Source organism: Barbus barbus (genome assembly GCF_936440315.1).
Source record: "Barbus barbus genome assembly, chromosome: 5".
In the NCBI taxonomy this organism is placed as follows: Eukaryota; Metazoa; Chordata; class Actinopteri; order Cypriniformes; family Cyprinidae; genus Barbus; species Barbus barbus.
The window spans coordinates 39,609,900-39,622,964 of NC_136733.1; positions in this window are offsets into that span (position 1 = coordinate 39,609,900).

Genomic DNA, 13,065 nt, shown 5'->3' on the forward strand with positions numbered 1-13,065 from the left:
TCATGTATATACATCAGTTTCATGACACTGTGTCATCAAATTGTACATTAGAATCGCTACACATGTCGTGTAGCTCACATGTTTGTATCAATTTTGTGTTCACTCGACAAGATTTAACAAGATGCATGATGCCGCAATGTATCATAATGTAGTAGTGTAATGAAAATCGCTCTAGAGCTGAGAGAAATATTCCAGGGTCAATGCAAGTTAAGCACTGTTGCCAGCTGTGACATGCTGTTGATTACATGTGACCCGTTCCTTAATTTGTCAAAAAAGTGAAAGTCTATGGGGCAGGTGTAACAGATGATTTAATCACAGATGTGCAGGCAAGTTTGTGTTTTTATTAAAGCACTTGCATGAATTGTTTTGGGGGAAAAAAGTATTGTTATTAATAAAAAGTATTATTTACACAGTGTAAATCACAATTTTGAGGTGGCTTTACTTTCTTGGGTGGAGTTTGCTCATTTAAAAAAAATTAAATGTTAAATTAATTTTGTAAGTAGCTTTGGATAAAAGTGTCTGCTAAATGACTAAATGTTAATATAATGTAAATTAATTACAATTACTTCACAAATAGTTGGGTGAATCTGATTTTTATTTAATTTTTATAGGATATTTAAGCTCTTTTAAACTCACCCCTAAATTTTCTTTATTAAAATGCTTGATACTGTCTCTTTTTTCCCCTCATTAATTCTCTTTTTTCATTAATAATGATTCTCATTATTATAATACAGAGTCTCATTCTGATTATTGTAGCAAGAAAAAGATAAATACGCAGATATAAATCATGCTGGTATTTGATGTGCTACTAATTTAATTTAATTTAATTTTTAATATTAAATTATTATTAATAATATTTAGCTGGAATTTTTACTGTAATGTAGTAAAAAGTGACTTAGATTTCAAAATGAAAATTTCAGTACAAGTCATTTTACAGTATTTGGGGGTTAAATTATCACAAAGAAGTAGTAAAAAATAGTAGCAAGTTGTATTTTCTGTGAGCACAATATGATTTAAATTGTGGTGAAATGTTTAATGGGCATTTCTTGACAGGTTTTATAAGATTCTCCAACACTCCCAAAAATGAAGGTTCCAAAAGTGTTGTTTTTTTCACAGATATGCAAATAGAACAACTATTTTTAATCCCCCCCCCCAAAAAAAGATCCATGTTAAGGGTTCTTCAACTTAACCATAAATCCCAATGAAGAGCCTTTATTTTTAAGAGTCCTGGTTGTCTTGCAGAAGTCAGAAAGTTATTGGGTGCGTTACTGCTCTTTTGTAAAAACTAAGCAGTTAGTCGGAATTATTTTCTGTGGTAATTGACAGATATTGTTAATTTAGCATCAGTTATACATGTTACATAGACCATATGATTGCCTCCCAAAAGAAAATGTACCAGATGTTCCTTAATTAAAATAGGTTTTGTGTGCAAACTCTTTCATAACTGCACTATAAATGACCCTGGCCTGAAATGACAGCGCCATCGACCCAGATATGAAAGTGTAATGTGTAGTGTTCCTTTTCAGTAAACAAGCGCGTGGATGTTTCTGTGCTTCAGCACACACACATGTGCAGGTCACATGACGATCAATGGGCCGCGAGAGATCTCTGACAGCGACATCTCTCTTGTTTAACAGTAGTTTGCTTATTTAGTTTCACTAAATTGAATTGGTTTATATTCTAAAATAACATTTCTCCTAAGGCCTGCACTGAAAAAAATGGTGTACAAAAAATGCTCACTTAGAAATTTCTAACAGATTTCACAAACAATTAGAAAGAAACAGCAACAATGAATTGTGAAATTTTGAAGTTTTGAAGTTTTTTAACAATGTATTACAGGATTTAAATGTAAAACAGTGTTGCAACTTCATAACTGGCTGCCAGCCTTCTGCATTTAATCATGTTTCATATTTAATCAACATTGCTTAAATCCGCTTGTATTATGAGAAATACATTTCATCACCAGGGCTGCCAATGGATTAATATTTTTAATGTAATTAAATATGTCAATTAATTAATCAAATGAATTGCAAATTAAAGTGTTTATTCTGTGATTTAAAATCATGTTTACTTTAAAACAATGAATCCTTATAGAATTTACATAACATGTCAAAGATTTAATTTTATATTTATGTAATTTTATATTTTTTCTTTTATAATTACATAGCATTTGTATGTTTTCATCATTATAATTATTATTAAATTATTAACTTTTATTATGAAATTATAGCTTGTTTCAGTTATATCAATATACATTAGATATTTACAATACTCTTGTTTATAATATTCTTATTTAATGTAAGTTATTTCAGCATTGTGAAAAAGGAATAATTTGCATCCTGTGCTTTTAACGTCTACAAAATGCATGATATATGTATGTGAAGCTCAATGCTGACTCTAAACAAACTGGGAGTTTAGATATGGTAAAAATAGAAGTCACCCTCTTATGCACTTTTCCACTTTCATCTTTAAACACCAGTATATACACTGAATTCCTGTCCTGCTGTGACCCTCTTCGGCTCTCCTCCAGGCAGTGTGTGTGTGTGTGTGTGTGTGTGTGTGTGTCCTCTCCATTTCTCATTATAAGCACCCATCACACACTCAAGACTGTCATTTAAAGGTGACTACTTAAGTGGGTCAAAGAAAACTGCGCTTTTACACATTTTATCTCTTTCCCATTGCTCTGTATATTTGAGTGCATGCATTAAAGGCTGGAATACTTTAACCTAAAGCTATGCATCATGCAAAAGCATGCTTCAGGAGTTTAACAGATTCACCTGCAACAGCTCTTTAAGCTCTTTTTATAGTTCAGTAATGTCATACAGCACTCCTTGTTTATGTAATTCTTATTTTATGTAGGTTTTTTCAACATTGCAAATGAAGAGTAAGCTGTATTGTGTGCTTTTAAAGTCTAGAAAAAGAGTGATATATGAAGAAAATACAACAGTTTATCAAGTTTATTAATAACTTATTTTATTGTGCTGAATGTCATTATTATTGTCATTACTTTTAAGCATATTCAATACTATGATAAATACCCACCAGGCAGGTTCCCCATTCCATTTTTTAACATTTATGGGGGGCAGTTAGAGAAATGTCCTCAAGAAAGTTCCACCAGGAAATGTACTGATGAATAAAATCCCTCCAAATATTTTTTTTTAACACTAGCTTGACTAAAGTAAAATCAAACCATTTCCTGGTATCCCTTGGAACCTGCTGGTTGGGAATCAATGCATGCACTACAGTCTTAATCTGTTTGACCAAGTATACAATGCATAATCAAATACTTAATATTTCAAATATTAAATGAATATTGTACTTCACTTATTTACTTCTGTGTTTTGGAGGAAACAGGCAACAACAAGGCCAATTGTAGCCTGATTAACGTAGAAACATGCTGGATGAAGTCGAGCTGGCATGAATAAATGGATTGGCATGATTTCTTTATAAGGTAGATATATATATATAACATAGATATAGGATAAAATTGTTTTAGTCAGACTAAATAATTCTAAAGTGCAAGTCAACATTTACTCATAATACAAAATACAGACGATGTTGCACATTTTCTAAAGAAAATGTGAGCAGTGTTTGCCTGCGCACAACTCATTCAGCAGTTAACCAACGAATACATATAAGACTGACCGGAAAACACAGAGAACACATTTCCCCAGTATAAGAATAAAACAAACAATCACACAAACACATTATACAAAACAATACCAAATAGTTACAAAAGTTTTCAAATCGATATATGTAATACCTATATAAGTGTAAAGCTTCTCTTTGTAAAAGCAGTTTTTTGCTTTCTTGTTCAATATCAATATATCAATCATAAAATAGAAAATCATCCAAATGTCTATTGCTTCTATGTTCAGCTGTCCATGTTTTTCAATTTTGTTGTGTTTTTCCTGTATAGGCCAAACCACATTGACCCAAATTACACTTACGAAGATAGGCTTTTATATTTATATATGTACACTACAAACTTTTATCATACAAATGACCTCATTTGGATTTATATTTGAATTTATTTTATTTTTTTAGTCCTGTATGTCTTGGTTAATTACTGTCTTGTTTGTTGTCCACAGCTACACAGATATTTGTATTTAAAGACTGCCAGATGTTGAACGAAAGAGTTGAAATGTTGTTTATCTACTATTAAAACAGAGTTTGAGAGCACTGCGGGTCATGTACCTGCTCTAAACCTTTTTTTTTGCATGTGCTCATACCATTTGATTCTGTTTGTGCTCACCACTTACCATGATGCTATGGTTTTCTGAATGGTTCCTAGTCTGTTGCTCTGTGGTTTGTAAGTCAAAGGAGCTCACCCTCAAGTCTCTTTGATATTCCTATCACTAACCCTTCAGATGAATTTTATTTTAGCCTAGCCAAAAATCAAATCACTTAGAAAAGCAATAGCAGACCTCTTCACAAACCACACCATTTGAGCTATCATTCATCTCTGTACCGCAATCCAAAAGTTAAATACTTGGGGTTGAGAGTTTGTTCAAATCCATCAGCATAAGTATAAGGTGTAACAGTAGTGATGGCAAACCCCTCTAATAACACCTAATCTCTATTAAGAGAGCAGCAGAAGTGTGCCGAGCTCAACACAAACATGCATTGTCTTTCTGATTGCTTTTCTGCCAGTATACATCAGCTGCAGCTCCTTGTCTAAGTGCCCATCAGAACTTCTGTATCGGAGCACATCTGCCACACAACCTCTGAATAAAATATTTCCCAGCTGGGAGAAGAATTAAAGGCCTTTTTGGGTCACAGTCCTCATTCTGCGTTTCTAAGAGCTTGAGATTTTTTCCAGGCTCCCAAAAGCTCTCTATTCCTCCCAGCTTTGTTATTAGACTTAAAACCTCTCAACTCATGAATTATTAACCGAATGTGATGTTTATTTTGGAATCTCTTCCAGGAGGTCATTCAGCTGGCGGAATCCACTGAGAGAGCAAGCGTCTCTGTTTTTTTGAGAGTTGATGCCATCCAGAACAATTGAGATGTTTGTTTCTTGACGGTTTTATGATGGCGATCTAGTTCACGGTTCGGACCCGAGTGTGTGAGTGAATGAGTGTGTACACAGTGTGTGTTACGACTGAGCAATAAAAACACACGCCGTCATGTTACCAAACTGGTAACGCAGACATAACAGAAAAAAAATGCTCAAGGCTCATAAACTTTTTTACAATTTTATAATTCCATATAGAAATATGTCATTGAGGTAGAGAAAGCACATTTCAGGTGATCAAATGTGACATATTACATAACATAACATGACTGTACAAAGTAAAAAAAAAAAAAAAAAATCCTCAACTTCGCCCACATCCTGTTAACATGGGTTAACAGGAAGTACTTCATGCAGCAAGTGTGTTTCCCCAGGTCAGTTTATAGGGTCATGGTTTGGTTTGTTTGACAAACAATTACAAGCAAGATAGATTTATTGCTGGCAGTTATAGCTTACAGATGTAAAACTGCACTGCAGTTATGCAGAACGTTACGCTGGGGGATAAAAAAAACAAAGCTTTTAGCAAACGAGGAAAATTTCTGCTGTGTCTTTCTTTCTGTATATGTGGCATAGTTCACAGGATGCTTCAAAAATGCACTTATGATGGCGAACGCTTACAAAAGCTGACACCGGTTTTCACAGATGTTGCTTCATCCAGTCATATCAGTTCGAGAAACTTTTCACATCACATTTATGGATTCCCTAAACACTTTCTGCCTTCAGATCTCAGGTTTGGCAGCATCTGGCTGGATTTCTATATTGTGTTTGAGCGGCGAGATGTGCATGACATACTTAAGCTGTCTTCAAACGCAGCTCTTCCGGATCTGAACACAATTACGTGTCATGTCAAACACAGGCAAGTGATTAAAAGAACATATTCTTTGTTTTCACTTGAGACTGAGAGAACATATTTCATGTGGAGGATTCTTTTCATTTGGTAAATGACCTTATTGAGCCGAATTCGTATTCCTGAGTGGACCCAAACACATGTAGGGTTCAGCTGTCACGTCTCGTGGAGGAAGGGAGAAAGCAGGAGTCACAACTTAAGGTAGAACTGACTTTTAATATAAACAAAACGTAGGGTACACACAGACAAGCAACAAAGTAGAACGGACAAACACTAAGAGAAAACTGAGGGTATTTGTAAAGGAGAAAACAAAAGGAACTAACGAGATGATTAAGGAACTCAGGTGCATGGAATAATGAATTAACAAGAACAGGAACATAACCATATAAGGAAACTCAGGAACAAGGACAGGGGTAAAGCACGGAAAAACAAGTCCACAATCTTGACATCAGCAAGGACAAAGACCTCTTTACTAGGCACCCAAAACTGGTTTAAATCAATACAAATATGTGACGATTCAAATCGGTTGAGATGTTAAACAAATCGTGATATATTTGGAGTTGAGTATGAATGTATCTCTTATGGAAACTGACTGTCTTTAGAAAAGTTTAATGGTATTTTCTTTTTTTATTGTGCCTCTGCATAATGCATATGCCATTTTAATACAATTTTCTTGTTTATAAGCGCAGCGCTGCTTTGTTTAGAGTGGAAATATGTTTTATGTAGTTAAGTTTCACAAAACAAAAGTCAGACCAATCTGTTTTTGCTTCAGGTTTCGAAAAATTATACAATCTATACTGAACAAAATTATAAACGCAACACTTTTGTTTTTGCCCCCATTTTTCATGAGCGGAACTCAAAGATCTAAGACTTTTTCTATGTACACAAAAGGCCTATTTCTCTCAAATATTGTTCACAAATCTGCCTAAATCTGTGTTAGTGAGCACTTCTCCTTTGCTGAGATAATCCATCCACCTCACAGGTGTGGCAGATCAACATGCTGATTAGACAGCGTGATTATTGCACAGGTGTGCCTTAGGCTGGCCACAATAAAAGGCCACTCTAAAATGTGCAGTTGTACTGTATTGGGGAGGTCCGGGGGGGTCCGAAAACCAGTCAGTATCTGGTGTGACCACCATTTTCCTCACGCAGTGCAACACATCTCCTTCGCATAGAGTTGATCAGGTTGTCCACTCCTATTCAATGGCTGTGCAAAGTTGCTGGATATTGGCAGGAACTGGAACACGCTGTCGTATATGCCGATCCAGAGCATCCCAAACATGCTCAATGGGTGACATGTCCGGTGAGTATGCTGGCCATGCAAGAACTGGGATGTTTTCAGCTTCCAGGAATTATGTACAGATCCTTGCAACATGGGGCCGTGCATTATCATGCTGCAACATGAGGTGATGGTCGTGGATGAATGGCACAACAATGGGCCTCAGGATCTCATCACGGTATCTCTGTGCATTCAAAATGCCATCAATAAAATGCACCTGTGTTCGTTGTCTATAACATACGCCTGCCCATACCATAACCCCACCGCCACCATGGGCCACTCGATCCACTACGTTGACATCAGCAAACTGCTCACCCCACACAACGCCATACACGCTGTCTGCCATCTGCCCTGTACAGTGAAAACCGGGATTCATCCGTGAAGAGTACACCTCTCCAAAGTGCCAGACGCCACTGAATATGAGCACTTGCCCACTCAAGTCGGTTACGATGACGGACTGCAGTCAGGTCGAGACCCCGACGGGTGAGGATGAGGACGACGAGCATGCAGATGAGCTTCCCTGAGATGGTTTCTGACAGTTTGTGCAGAAATTCTTTGGTTATGCAAACCGATTGTTGCAGCAGCTGTCCGGGTGGCTGGTCTCAGACGATCTTGGAGGTGAAGATGTTGGATGTGAGGCCGGATGGATGTACTGCGAAATTCTCTGAAACAGCTTTGGAGACGGCTTATGGTAGAGAAATGAACATTCAGTTCACGGGCAACAGCTCTGGTGGACATTCCTGCAGTCAGCATGCCAATTGCACACTCCCTCAAAACTTGCGACATCTGTGGCATTGTGCTGATTGTGTGATAAAACTGCACATTTTAGAGTGGCCTTTTATTGTGGCCAGCCTAAGGCACACCTGTGCAATAATCATGCTGTCTAATCAGCATCTTGAGATGCCACACCTGTGAGGTGGATGGATTCTCTCGGCAAAGGAGAAGTGCTCACTAACACAGATTTAGACAGATTTGTGAACAATATTTGAGAGAAATAGGCCTTTTGTGTACATAGAAAAGTTTTTTGATCTTTGAGTTAAGCTCATGAAAAATGGGGGCAAAAACAAAAGTGTTGCATTTATAATTTTGTTCAGTGTATTTTAGATTAAAAACTGCTCATGCTGCATGTATGCAGCAACTTTCTTTGGATCATGATTAAAATACGTTAGCTAGTTTCTATGAAGAGATTTTTTTTTATTTGTATTAATAATTTCATTTTTTTTTTTTAAATCAGTTTAGTTTTGTTATTTGAGACATTTCAATTTCACTAAGAAATATGCAGCATTTTGTCCAAGCAATAATAAAAGGACACCTTTTCATTTATTATTCGTCTTATAATCGCATTTTGTTTAAAAAACATACAGTATATATTGCATCGTGAGCTGAGTGAATCGTTACATCCATACACCCTAGGACACTTTAATAAACTCATTAATGCACTGTTTGGAAAATATTCCTGTTTGAAAAATAGTCTTGTATTGAGGGACATATATTACTTCATAGTAAACATGTGGGATAAAGTTCCTTCGCCCAAATGGACCAAGAAATCAGATTTCCTTAACTGGAATGGAAATGGTAGCCACATATTCCTTTCTAGAAAACAATAAACATAAGGCTTTAGAGAAAGTTCTGAAGATCTAAACACTCTTAAAAATAAAGGTACAGTATTGGTGTTGATAGTTCCATGAAGAACCTCCATGAAACAATTTCATTGCGCAAAAGCTTTTTTTGTTTTGCAACCTTTATTTTTAAGAGTGAAGAAAAACATGAAAGTTTACATGACTCCACCCTGATCCATGAATGCACTCACTGCTCACCTCTTTTCTGCACAGAAACAACCATTTTAACAACTGGAATAATAAATGATTTAGAAATTTCACAAATAATGTGTCTGATATAAAATGCTGGTGCAATAACAGTATATAAATGGTAAAGTTATTCTATATGATGGTAATACTATGAAACTTCTAGTGGGCTCCAAGAATCTGAACAATTTCAATAAATTGTGTAAAAGTATTTATGCTGATAATATCATGATATAAAATTAATATCATAATAATCTCAGTGTGGTATGGAAACAGCACCAATCAGGACTGCAAAGCTCTACAGAGAGTTGTGCGCTTAGCTGAACGCATCTCAGGGTCTGCTCTCCCCTCTCTGCAGGACATCTACCTCAAACGCTGCAAAAATAGAGCTGTCAAAATAATCAAGGACTCTAATCACCCTGGTAACCGTCTATTCACTTTGCTTCCATCTGGTAAGCGCTTCCGTAGCCTGATGGCAAAAACTGAGAGACTCAGGAGGAGCTTCTTCCCCCAGGCCATCAGGCTCCTGAACTCTAACTCTGTGTCATAACATCACTTGACTCCATGTAAATATCACCATATCAATAAGCTATTCATCATTTTTCTCTACCTCGTATTGCTGCTATGTAAATACCCTGTACAACTTTTTTGCACATTCTTTTGCACATTCCTCTTATACTACTATTTAAGTCAACAACATACTGACCTGCACATTTATATTTATATTTTTTTATTTTATTTTATTCTTTTATTTTTTTCTACTTTTATTTTTCTTAATATTTGTATTCTATATAATTGCACTGTCCTTGGAGCGGACCTGACCTACATTTCACTGCTGGTTATACTCTGTATAATTGTGTATGTGACAAATAAAAATCTTGAATGTTGAATAATAATATCATAATATAAAATGATACCTTTATTTATATTATATATTACACTTTTTAAAATTCTTAAAAATTCTTATGCGCAACAAGGCTATTTATTTGATTAATACAGTAAAGACTCTAATATTGTGAAGTATTCTGGTTTCAATTTTATTATATCTTTAAAATGTAATGTATTCCTGTGGTGGTAAAGCTGAATTTTCAGTTGCCATTATTCCAGTCTTCAGTCATATGATCCTTCAGAAACAATTATTATATGGAAATGTAGAAATGTGATCATTTTGTTGTTGTTTAGGTTTCTTTGATGAATAAAAAAAATGACTGATTCCAAAATTTTGACCAGTAGTGTACATGTATATAAATTATACATACTGTATATGCTCTAATTTATTAAATTAGGAAAAATGCAAAGTAAGCATTTTCACAGAAATTAAGACCCCATATGAAATCCATTGTATTACCATGCAAGTTTTTTTTCTAAATCACATACTGGTTGATATCAATGAAGCACCAGCACTAACTAATACATTTCACAGATTTCTTGAGATAAATGGGAGCTACAACTTTTGGTAGGCACAAAAATGATCCATCCAAGTTCTGGCACTACACAGATGATAGTGTTGTTGCAGTCTGAAAAAAGGATTTTACCTACAGTCCCTTGTTCCTCGTCATAAACTATTCTCTTGATCCGCTGTGGCTGTACCACAGCATCTAAACTCCGGTCGTCAGGTTCAAAACCATTTATTTCCAGGGGACTGCACATGGCTAATATAACCCTAAGTACCAGCACTTTACCTGATAATGGCATGTCTTAGGCTGCTGTACATCACTCATGTTTTGTCCTCCTCCATCTTCTGCTCAGTGTTGTTCTATTCAGAGCTATTGAATTGTACGTCCTTGGCGCTGTATAGAATACAGTATAACACTTTCACTTTATGCTATATTTTATGATCTGCTGCATGAACACTATGATCCTCTGTCTATTATTTGATGTGAAATGTGAAATGTTTGCCCTGAACACAAGCCCACACGTCTCTTTTTCCATTGTAGTTTTTTGTCCTAATTACAGTGTGTTTACACCATTAGTGTGAGTATAAATAACAGGGAGTACAAGAGGTAACTAGTAGCTAGATAATGACTCCGGAGATGGATGCCCTATAGTTTTAACACACCAAACTTTTAGATGTACAGAATAAGGCATATAGCGCTTTAATCTGCTACAAATGTTTAGCAAGAGTTATTCCAAATGCAAGCTGCTTTCCGACTGTAATTTATTCAGAAACATGCAGCAATTAGATATGTATTCTTCTGTAGGACGTGTGATTGAACATGGAAGAGCACTTCATTTCTTGGAATGCATTATGTTGAATTTCAATTGAGTAAATTTCTCTTTCTGTCATTTAGCTTCCTGTGTGTTCTGGTCAATTCAAATTCCAGATAATGAACTGAAAGGAAGCCAATTGTTAGTTTCTTCAATCTGCAAACCGAACTCTGAAGTCAAATAAATTTGAGTCTGCATCAACAGCTCTAGTGTGAAAGCACCCTTAAAAGAATAGTTCGCCCAAAAATGAAAATTTGCTGAAAATTGACTTACCCTGAAGCCATTCCAGATGAGTTTGTTTTTATTGGTGAGCAAGTGATGGGATGCTAAACGTCGCCAAATCTGTTCTGACGAAGAAACAAACTCATTTAAATCTTGGATGGCCTGAGGGTGAGTAAATTTTCATTTTTGGGTGAATTGTTTCTTTAAAGTGTTTCTAATATGTAATTAATTTAGATTGTGTTTTAAAATCACATTAGCAACTGACAGCCTTTGGTTTCTGGCAACCATGCACAATGCATCTTTATGTATGCGAGGTATACTAAGGTTATTAGACATCCAGCCATTCTTGTCATGTCTACCACAAATCAGTGCAACAGATCATGTACAACCCACAGATTTGTTGATTGATGGAAATCTGATCGGAATGAAAATTTCTTCATCAAATGCCAAAATTGTCAATTATTATCAGTACCTCATTTTCTTTTCTTTTTTTCTAATTTATTTAATTTCTTAACTCTCAATCTCATTTTCCTTTTTGCTTTGACATCAACAATCTTGGCAAAACACTTAGTGTAGTCCTTGTGGGAAAAGGTAATACACAAAAATGCACAAGCAATTTTGACGTTTCCGGTGCAGGGTTAAAATCTGTGACAGAAAACACTTTGTAAGCTTCTCACAAATATTTGGCAACATACATATAGAACTGTACATCAAGAACACTTCTCCTCCTGTGTGTAAACAACCACTTTGGGTTGCTCAGTCAATAATCTGTTACGAGTCATTAACACAAGATTTCACAATTCAGTCCCCAGTCGATGTTTCTTACCGTGAGTTTCGTCATTCATAGTTGAAGAGACACTTAAAGGCATTGAAAGTATTTTTCAATTGCCACATCAGGTCAAAAAAGGGTACAAAATTGACAATGCCAGATCACGGCATATGCACAATGGCTCGCGGAGTCAGATGTTCCATCAAAGACAGCCGGCTCTTCCATGTTCTTAAAGGTCTTAAAATAGATGGACTGAGTCATCGGAAAAGCAAGGTGAGTGTCCTGTCTCTTGTTATTCATGCTCACGCACACACACATTCTGATGGATTTCCAATATCAGTCAAGCCTCATAGCGACAACTGCCTACAAGCCCTTATTTTTCCTCTGGAGACTCGGTTGCCAGATATGTACAGAACATCTGCTTTAAGGTGGCTGCATACTTTCTCAGAGCACTCACAGGTGAAGGGAAATCAACACGATCTCTGCTCAATGCAGACAAATGAACCAGTGACTGGCGAAACATGAAGTGTGAAGATTTACACTTTTATTCCACATTGTGGAATCTATTGTTACGATGAGAAAATTAACAGCTTTGAGACGATAACAGCCAGGGCCCTATAATCTCATCCCATCACTTTATGACAGCAAAAATGAGCTGCTGTGCATTTATAGACGGAAATAGCACGCATGTTGTTAATATATAGAACGATATTTTAGGATATCACTATTTTCGGTGCAAGCTGCAGAAACATCAAATGAACATAGGGTTGATAAAAGGCCACATTTTACTATTTAAAGTGTCCCTGTTTACCAGAATTGAATATATATTTCAAAATTACAATATATGATTGATTCTCATTTGATTCTTGAGAGATGAGGCCAAAACATGAACCATGTTTTCATTAGTTATGAAAAAGCCGA